This window comes from Stegodyphus dumicola, chromosome 6 (assembly GCF_044657685.1).
Source record: "Stegodyphus dumicola isolate Sdum_Otavi_A_Nest chromosome 6, ASM4465768v1".
In the NCBI taxonomy this organism is placed as follows: Eukaryota; Metazoa; Arthropoda; class Arachnida; order Araneae; family Eresidae; genus Stegodyphus; species Stegodyphus dumicola.
The window spans coordinates 225,072,410-225,081,226 of NC_140773.1; the positions used below are offsets into that span (position 1 = coordinate 225,072,410).

General features: G+C 31.7%; 1 protein-coding gene across 1 annotated transcript in view; it reads right to left on the bottom strand.

The window, feature by feature from the left end:
- The window catches only part of LOC118196226 (uncharacterized), a 78,612-nt gene extending 70,418 nt beyond the window's left edge, over positions 1-8,194 (bottom strand). The window contains exon 1 of the mRNA XM_085819603.1: positions 8,040-8,194. The gene's annotated coding sequence lies outside the window, so the exon portion shown is untranslated. The remainder of the gene's footprint in view (positions 1-8,039) is intronic.
- Positions 8,195-8,817: the final 623 nt, after the last annotated feature.

Sequence of the window (8,817 nt, forward strand, 5' to 3'; positions counted from 1 at the left end):
ATCAAAATTTGCAAAAAGAAAAAGCTTAATATTTATTTGCTTACTTTATTAAACATTTCTTTCAATGTAAGTTGTTTATGTTTTGCTTCGTTTCATGTGATAATACTTTCTCTTTAATTCTATTAAACAGACATAATTTCTTGTTCAATTACAAAGTTCCGCTGTTCAAGTCCTATAATTGCTGTGTCTAGAACACCGATTAATTTGTCAATCGAAATTTTTTCGTTTTCAATAACCTCTGTCACTTTCTTCGCTATGGAAAGCGAATTATAATGACGAGGAACTTGTTTTAAATCATATCAAAGACGGAGCATATCGAGATGAAATACTACATTTGGTAAGGAATTATAAGCCAAATAAAATAAAAACATCTGCGCTGAAGATAAGGATAGTGTTGACAGATCAACTTCCAATTCATTACGCGCCCGCCGCGGCGATCCCCCCCCCGCCGAGCAGCGTGAAATTGATAAACAGATTTCGGATTTCAGAACGTACTTTCGCTTTAGATCCTTTACATATTAACAAATATATATCGGAAATTCTATTTGATATAATCGAAAGTTTAAGCTTACTTTTATAAAATTGCTCTTACAGTCTGCAAAAAATAGTAAGCCGGATCCAATTCGAAAATTAAGGAACCACGCAATCATCAACATTAACTGAAATAGATAATTTTAGCTTATACGTCCATTATACATAAAACACGCACGCGAAAACGTATTCTGCACTTGCGCACACTCATATGCGCAGTCGTAAAAGGTCTTACGCGCACGCGTAAACGCCTATGCGCATGTGTGAACGCGGCGCATGCGCAGAAAGTTTTTAGTTTTGAGGTCCGGATTATAGATCATTCCGAATTATGGGTGTCCGAATTAACGACTTTTGACTGTATAATGATCTTCATTGCAATGACAATGACATAATCATCAAGAAATTAATGGACAGTCTTAAAAAAGTCAGATAGTTCTTCTCCTCAAATCCAAAAATTAATGAATACTGAGTGTTTAAATCATTGCCATAAGATATCACAATCTTTAATGACATTTTGAACTAAAACTTACGGGTTCCCCCCCAACCAAATGTGAAAGGGTTTTGAATGCAGTCTTGGGTTTCAAATACAATACAAAGTCCGAAATCTGGACTCGTAGGGACTTCGGCGATTCTGGATTTGGGATTTTCCGGACCTTAGATCATCAGTTTAAATCTAGTAAGATGGCATGTAGAAATTATAAAATTAAAAATATGAAATTGTGATTTATGAAGTAATGAAGTATTTATGATCTAAAAGGTATCAAAATTTACCAAAAAAAAAAAAATATTTGTTTATCTTATTAAACATTTCTTTCAATGTTTAATAAGGTTAGTCTTCAAAGTTATTTAAGTTGCTTCATTTTTTGTGATAATGCTTTCTTTTTAATTCTGTAGACAGACATAATCTCTTGTTTAGTTACATTGTTGAAGTGTTGTAACTGCTGTTTCGAGAATTCTGACTAACTTGTCAATCAAAATTTTCTCGTTTTCAGTAACTTCTCTGTCACTTTCTTCACTAACAGTAGAGGTATTTTATGGATCTAGAACCATACTACAAATATCGCCATTCATTAATTGATTGATGATTGAGAAACATTGTCATCACAATGAAAAACTTCTTTTATATCATCTTCATTTTATTACCGCTTCTCCACATTTCTTTACAAAATCCGTTAATTGGAAAATTTTGCCTTTGCTTTGCGATATCCGAAAACCTTTAAAATTAGCGGCTATCATTATCAAATTTAGCTATCCTTCACTATACATATTTGGCTACGCATCATGAGCTTGGTGACTAACGACAAGTTGTTCCGTTAAATTTTATATTGCTTCTTTTGCACAGAGACAATTAAGCCTGAATTGTATTATACTTATGTCTATTTCTTGCACATGCTTAAGGCTTATCAGAGTTCTGAATAAATAAATTCCCACATATACTTAAGCCTTATTGAGGGCCGGTACAAGTTGTCATATTTTGATAAACATGTGGTGATGAAAGGAAAGTATAATAAATAATGATTCGCCAGGGTGGCGTTGGATCAACGATGTATTTATGTGGAATGTTTCGGTTTGAGATATGTGTCAAGCAGATACGCAGCAACAGAGCCAACTTACTGATCATACAAATTTATGCTAAAATCATTGTTTCTTCAATAACAAGGTATTTTATTTCATGTCAAAGTGAAATTAATAATTGGGACTCTCCAGGTGTTTTATTATGCGCAGAGGAATCAAATGTGCATGTGTAAAGTCTATGAGAAAAAAACCTTGTTGGTGATTTTGCGGTCCGGATTTTAGATCATTCCGGATGATGGACGTACGGATTTCGGACTTTGTACTGTAGTAATACAGAAAATTTTGCTTTATAAAAGTTTTAAGAACTAAGTTTTAAGACTTTTGACCTCCTATTGCACCCCAATAATTTTGGTTACACAAAGTTCAAGGTTCAAATGTTCCTTGAAGATCACTAATATAAGTCACCAGGTACAGCTTGAGTATAGGACCCCATTGGCGATTTTCGGCTTGGCACACTTTTTGGATGGTTGTTTTTCTGGTAACCCAGTAAATTCTAGAATACTCTACTTCAGCAACCCTGTCGCATTCCCACGGTTAGGAAAGTGCCATTTTCTTCCATGGAGCAGAAGAAGCTGACTGCGTGAACTGGTTGTACTGATTTTTTTTTTTTTTTTCTATTTCATTTTATTCCAATTTCTTTATATTTTTAGATTAAGATGCCATCTGTGTTAAGCGTTGTTGAGAAGATTCAGGGAGTATTAACAGGGAATTTAAAATTTCTATTTTCAAATGGAAGGATGTCCTTAGGAAAGCCTGGTGTAGCCAATAGATTGTTTCTTGTGCATTTATGTCAAAATCAGCAATTAATCTTAGACATTTTAAAGGAAGCAGGCTTGATAAAGGGGGGATTTATGCGAGAAATATAATTCTGAAATGAAATTTAAGCTAAAAAGTCAAAGTCAGATGGTTTTTATGTGGGTGTGTAGGAAAGTTACGGCAGGGAAGGAATGTGGATCTCAGAAGTCAATTAGATATGGGTCATGGTTTTGTAACAGTAAGTTGAGGATAGATGAAATATTTTTTTTAACATGCGAAATGCTCAGAGGGACTAAAACTGGAGCTATTCAAGAGGAGTACTTTTCGGCTTCTAATACATTAGCAGACTGGAGGCAATTTATAAACAAAACTATTTTAGATTATATAGAACTATCATCAGAAAAAATAAGTGGTATTGGCAAGATAGAAGAAATAGATGAAAGTAAATTTGGAAAATGGAAATACAATACAGGGCATGCAGTTGAGGGGCAGTGGGTTTTTGGAAGGTTGAGAGAGAATCTGGCAAACTATTTTTGGTAGCTGTCCACAATAGGAGTGAGAGAACATTATTAGGCATTATTAAGGAGTGGATTAAGCCGGGGACCACAATTTATTCTGATAGTTGGAAAAGCTATGATTGTTTAAGTAGAGAGGGTTTTGAGCATTTGAAAGTAAATCATAGTTTGCATTTTGTTGATTCAGAAACGGGATGCCATACAAACACAATAGAAAGTACATGGAGGCATGTAAAAAGCTCCTTGCCAGCACATAATCGGCAAACAGATTTTAAATTTTATTTGGATTTTTATATTTTTACTAAATCTTGCAAGGAGCAAAATATTGATGTATTCAACAAATTTCTAGAAATTGTAAGGGACGTAAATTGGGCAGAGTGTAGGATTTCTTTGTAAATTTACAATGATTTTGTAAACTTTACTAAATTTCCAGCATTTCTTTTATTTTTAATTTAAAGATGTATTCTGAACTCCTGTTTTCAGGTTTAAACTCAAAACGTGCATTTTCAATATTGCTGCTTAAAATATGCCTCCATTTACTTGTGTATTTTCAAACTTTTCTTTACTTTTAATTTAAACATGCATTCTTAACTCCTATTTTCATATTTTTAATTTAAACACGTATTCTGAGCTCCTATTTTCAATTTTACAGCTTGTAATTAGTATTTTCAGTATGACTGCTAAAAATATGCCTCCATTTATTTATTTATTTTCAGTTTCACTGTTTAAATATATATTCTAAATTTGTATTTAAAATTTTTCTTGTTAAAATGTGCATTCTAACATCTATTTTCAATTTTAACTGCTTTTACAAGGCTAAACTTGTATTTTCAATATTACTACTTAAAATATGCCCTTACTTACTTATGTACCTTCAAATTTGCTGTTTAAACGTATATTCTAAAATTAACTTCATGAAAACCTTACACAAAATACAGAGTTTTGTGATTATACATAAAATATTATGTATACATAGGACATAAAGGAAGATGCTGGGAACTTTCAATCCCTTATCTCCGTATTTTGATAGAATACCCAAAATTAAACACAGAAACTTTACCAGATAAACAGCAAATTATGGAATATTAAACAATACATTTATCTTAGTCACATACAGTGGCTCCCAAAAGTGTTCGTACACTTATGATTTTCATTAAAATAGGGCTCTATCCATTAATTAAAAGTAAACTTTCTGAATGAGATTTTAATAATAAGATCTATAATCTATTTGTAACAAAATTACATGAAATAATTTTAAAATATAGCAAAACTTTATTTTTAAGAAATTAATAATAAAAAAATGACAAACATTTCATCTCACAAAAGTCTTCGTATACTTCACAAAAATTTTGACATATTAGTAAATATTTTCATTTTTCATTAAATTAATATTTAGTAGGATATTCTTTAGCATCCACAACAGCTTTTAAACGTCTGGGAACAGATTTTAATAGTTTTTTTTTTAATTTCTGTATCAATGTTCATCCATTCTTCCATGATGACTGTTTTGAGTTCGCTTTTCGTTTTGATGTCGTGTTTTCGTACTTTAACTAACTTCCCAAATGTGTTCTATGGGGTTTAAATCTGGCGACTGAGGTGGTGTTTTTAAAAGTTGTGGACAGTTACAGTGGCGGCTCGTGGCTAAAATTACTGGGGGTGCTATTCTAAAAAAAATTAATCTTTGTTTTAAAATTGTCTAAAAGGAAACAAACATGTATAAAAAGAAAATTTATTTTGAAACTTCATGAAATCTTACAAGAAAAAAAATTAAACATTTCTTAATTACTTTAACCAAAATTGTTACAATTCAATCTTTCTCTATTGATTTAAAAATAAAATCCATTCTTCTTGTTTTAATTTGCGAGAGAAAAGATCAATAATTTTCTCCTTGATCTCTGGATGACAACTGAGGAAATTTTTCTTTATTGAAAGCAATGCAAGCGCATTTAGTCTTTCCGAATTCCTAGTGCTTCTTAGAAAAATTTTCATTTTTTTCAATGCTGAAAAGCAGCCTTCTGCCTCTGATGTAGTCATGGGAACTCTCAAGAGAATTTTTATCAGTTTCGTAATTTCACTAAGAACATCATCTAGATTATTTTCAAAGATAAATTTCAGTAGCTCAATTAATTTGCAAGTATACGTTTAGTTCAGTTTCAATCTTTTCTTTGTCAGTCATTGGATATGCTTCAGTGGTCAGTACTATTTCTTCTTTCTTCTGTAGAATGTTCATTCCTAAAACTAGCAAAGCATTTCTTGTTTAACAATTTAGCAGCTGCTAAGTGTTTAATGGAAGAATATCAGTGCATTATATCAATACATAGTATAAAATCACATATTTCTTTAGCTTCTGCCATCAGTGTTTTTGAAAAGTTCTCACAGTACTTTGAGTTTCTTAATTCTAAAATAACAGTTTTGAAATTTGTTATATATTTGTTAACTTTAAATTTTCTGGATTGCATTTAGTTGTATATTATTTCAACATGAGGCATCTGATAAAAAAGCTCTAACCGAAACTTGAAATTATCATCATTTAGATATTTTAAAATTCCTGTTGCTTTTGCAATAGTTTGATCTGCATTTGATGTTGATTGAATTTCAGTAAGGCAATTCTTTAAAAGGTTGCGAATTTTCATGAACTCTGTTTATGGTCCGTATACTGAAGTTCCAACTTGTGGAGGAATACTTCACGTGCGGAGTAAAAAGAAATCACGTTTCCAACAACATGCCAGAATTTCCGCACTGCAAGAGCGACAGTGCTCTTCTCTCTACCCGTCTCGCATGCTGTTTTCTGTGTGCACATGCGCAGAACAGCCAAACACCACGCCGCTGGAACTGTGAAGCACGCAGTTCCAAACAAAGACTTTCGTACCTTTTTCATAAAGTGGGGGATGGCTACTGAAATTAAGCTTGGATTATGTATTGCAAAAGTATAAAGAAAGAATTAAAGACTAAAGGGCACACTATATTGAATATTAAAAATTATAATAAGTGGAAATAGGGGGTGCTGCAGTTCCCCAGTGCTTATTACGAGCTGCCACTGGACAGTTATAGTGACACCACAGGCAAACGTTGAGAGCCGTATGCTTAGGATCGTTATCATGATTAAAAATAAAGTTGTTTCCAATACTGAAATTTTGGGCTGATAATTTTAAATTGTCTCTTAAAATATTTAAATAAAGATTCATTATGTCATCAATAAATACCAAATTGCCGAGTCCTGATGCTGCCATGCACCCTCACACAAGAACACCACCACCAAGCAACTGTACCAACTAAGTTCTTAGAATGAAGTTCCTAATTTTTTCTTCTCCATACAGTTATTTGACCATCGGAACCAAAAATATTAACTTTGCTTTTGTCAGCAAATAGGACAGTATTTCAGTACGTTTCGGGCATACTTATCATTGATTTTGCAAATGAAAGCCTAAGCTTTCTGTTTTTCTCACTAAGAAAATTTTTTTACGGGCAGAACGCCCATGTAATCCAGCTTCTCCGAGAACTCGTCGAACAGTTTCAGGTGTAATTGAAGTATAAATCTTTGCATTAAATTCTGCAAAAACTTTTACAGCACTTAACCGTGGGTTTTTCACATATTTTCCAATAATAAATTTCTCATTACGTTTAGTTAACTTTCTCGGTCAACCTTTTCGTACCTTGTTTTCAATCTGATTTTCTTCTTTAAAGTGTTTTATCACATACTGCAATGTAGAATAGAATAAATTAACTAATTTAGCGATATTTAGAATTGATTTACCACTACTATGGTGAAAAATTATCAATTTTAGTATGCTGTTTGTATTTTCTTTATGACTGCGACCCATTTTTCAATAATAAATAGAATATTATGAATTTAACAATCAAAATTAAAGCAAACGATTTTTAAATGCCACCACAATGCAAAAATTAAAAAACAGTGGCAAACAATAATCACAATTTTGATTTTATCTAAAAATATTTCAGTGTACGAAGACTTTTGTGAGATAAAATGTTTGTCACTTTTTTATTATTAATTTCTTAAAAATAAAGTTTTGCTATATTTAAAAAAATATTTTATGTCATTTTGTTACGAATAGATTATAGATCCTTATTATTAAAATCTCATTCAGAAAGTTACTTTTAATTCAATGAAATTTATAAGTGTACGAACACTTTTGGGAGCTACTGTATTTAGAGAAAAATAATCAGTTTCTAGATTTCTTCATCATTTTGTCTGCATCCGTTAACTTTCATCCAGTCCTACTTTTATAAAATAAAATCCGAAACTGTTTTTGTACCATGACATCATAAGCAACGCTACGCCAACGCAACGCCTATGTTTTCAAAATAGCGAAACACTGCCAGATGAGACGGAAAAGAACAAATGCTATTTCAAAAGATTTTAAACGGGAAACAACAACTACCAGATGAAAATTTAACAGTTCATTTTGACACCACATCGATACACACTCAGAATATATCAAGTTATTTAAAAATAATATTAAATTTATCTGTATTAAAAATTTTAAATCAGCGAAAAACTGGAAAATATAACTTAACCAAAATTCCATGTACAACGCAATTCATATGCTGTAATTTCCTCTGAAAGGGTGAAATGATACCAAACTGATTAACCTTTAACTAAAATACAATTTTAATGCAGTTTGAAAACAGAAGATTACTTACACATTAAAAACTTAATATCAAATGAAACAAATAAATCTTCCATTTATGCACTAAGAACACTTTTTTGCCCGCTAACTGAAAACTGGTAAACATAGCACAAATGCAAAAACAGAAAACAGACAGACAGACAAAGTAGACAGATGTCTTTTGTTGCACCCGCTAAGTCTTTCTGCACCGATGGGCGAAAAATCAAGCATAGGTGCGAAGGAAAGGTATATAGAAAGGGGGGCAATTTCGTATTTCAGAGGAGAGTAAAAGGGAACTTCGTATATTTTATACGAGTTCGAAAGGCCAGGAAGAAAAGATGGGACAAAATAAAGTAAAAAATAAATGGCCCAAAAGTAATAGAGAGGAAAAAAAAATTTATTTATAATTAAAAAAAAAAAGGGCCTATAGAAAGAAAAGGAAAGGAAGTAAGAGAATTTTGTTAAGAAAAAAAAAAAAAACACGATTGTGTTCATGAGTGTAAACAAAGTTGTTATCATTTACATTAGAACGCATTTTAATGCTTTTCATATTACATAAGATGGTAAATTCAAAAATATGTTATTCTTAGAACCGAAGTCAGGCTAAAAAAAAAAAGAATTTCAGTTGCCCTGTTATTATATGATTAGATCACGGAGTATACGTTTAGACTTAGGGGTTCTTAACAGGAACGAAGAAAGGGGAATGTGATCAGACTTTTATTTACCTCTTAAAGATTTCCTTTTAGTTTATGAATATAAAAAACAAATTTTCTTTGTAAGTTTTAGTATTTATCGTTATTGGAAAGGAGGGG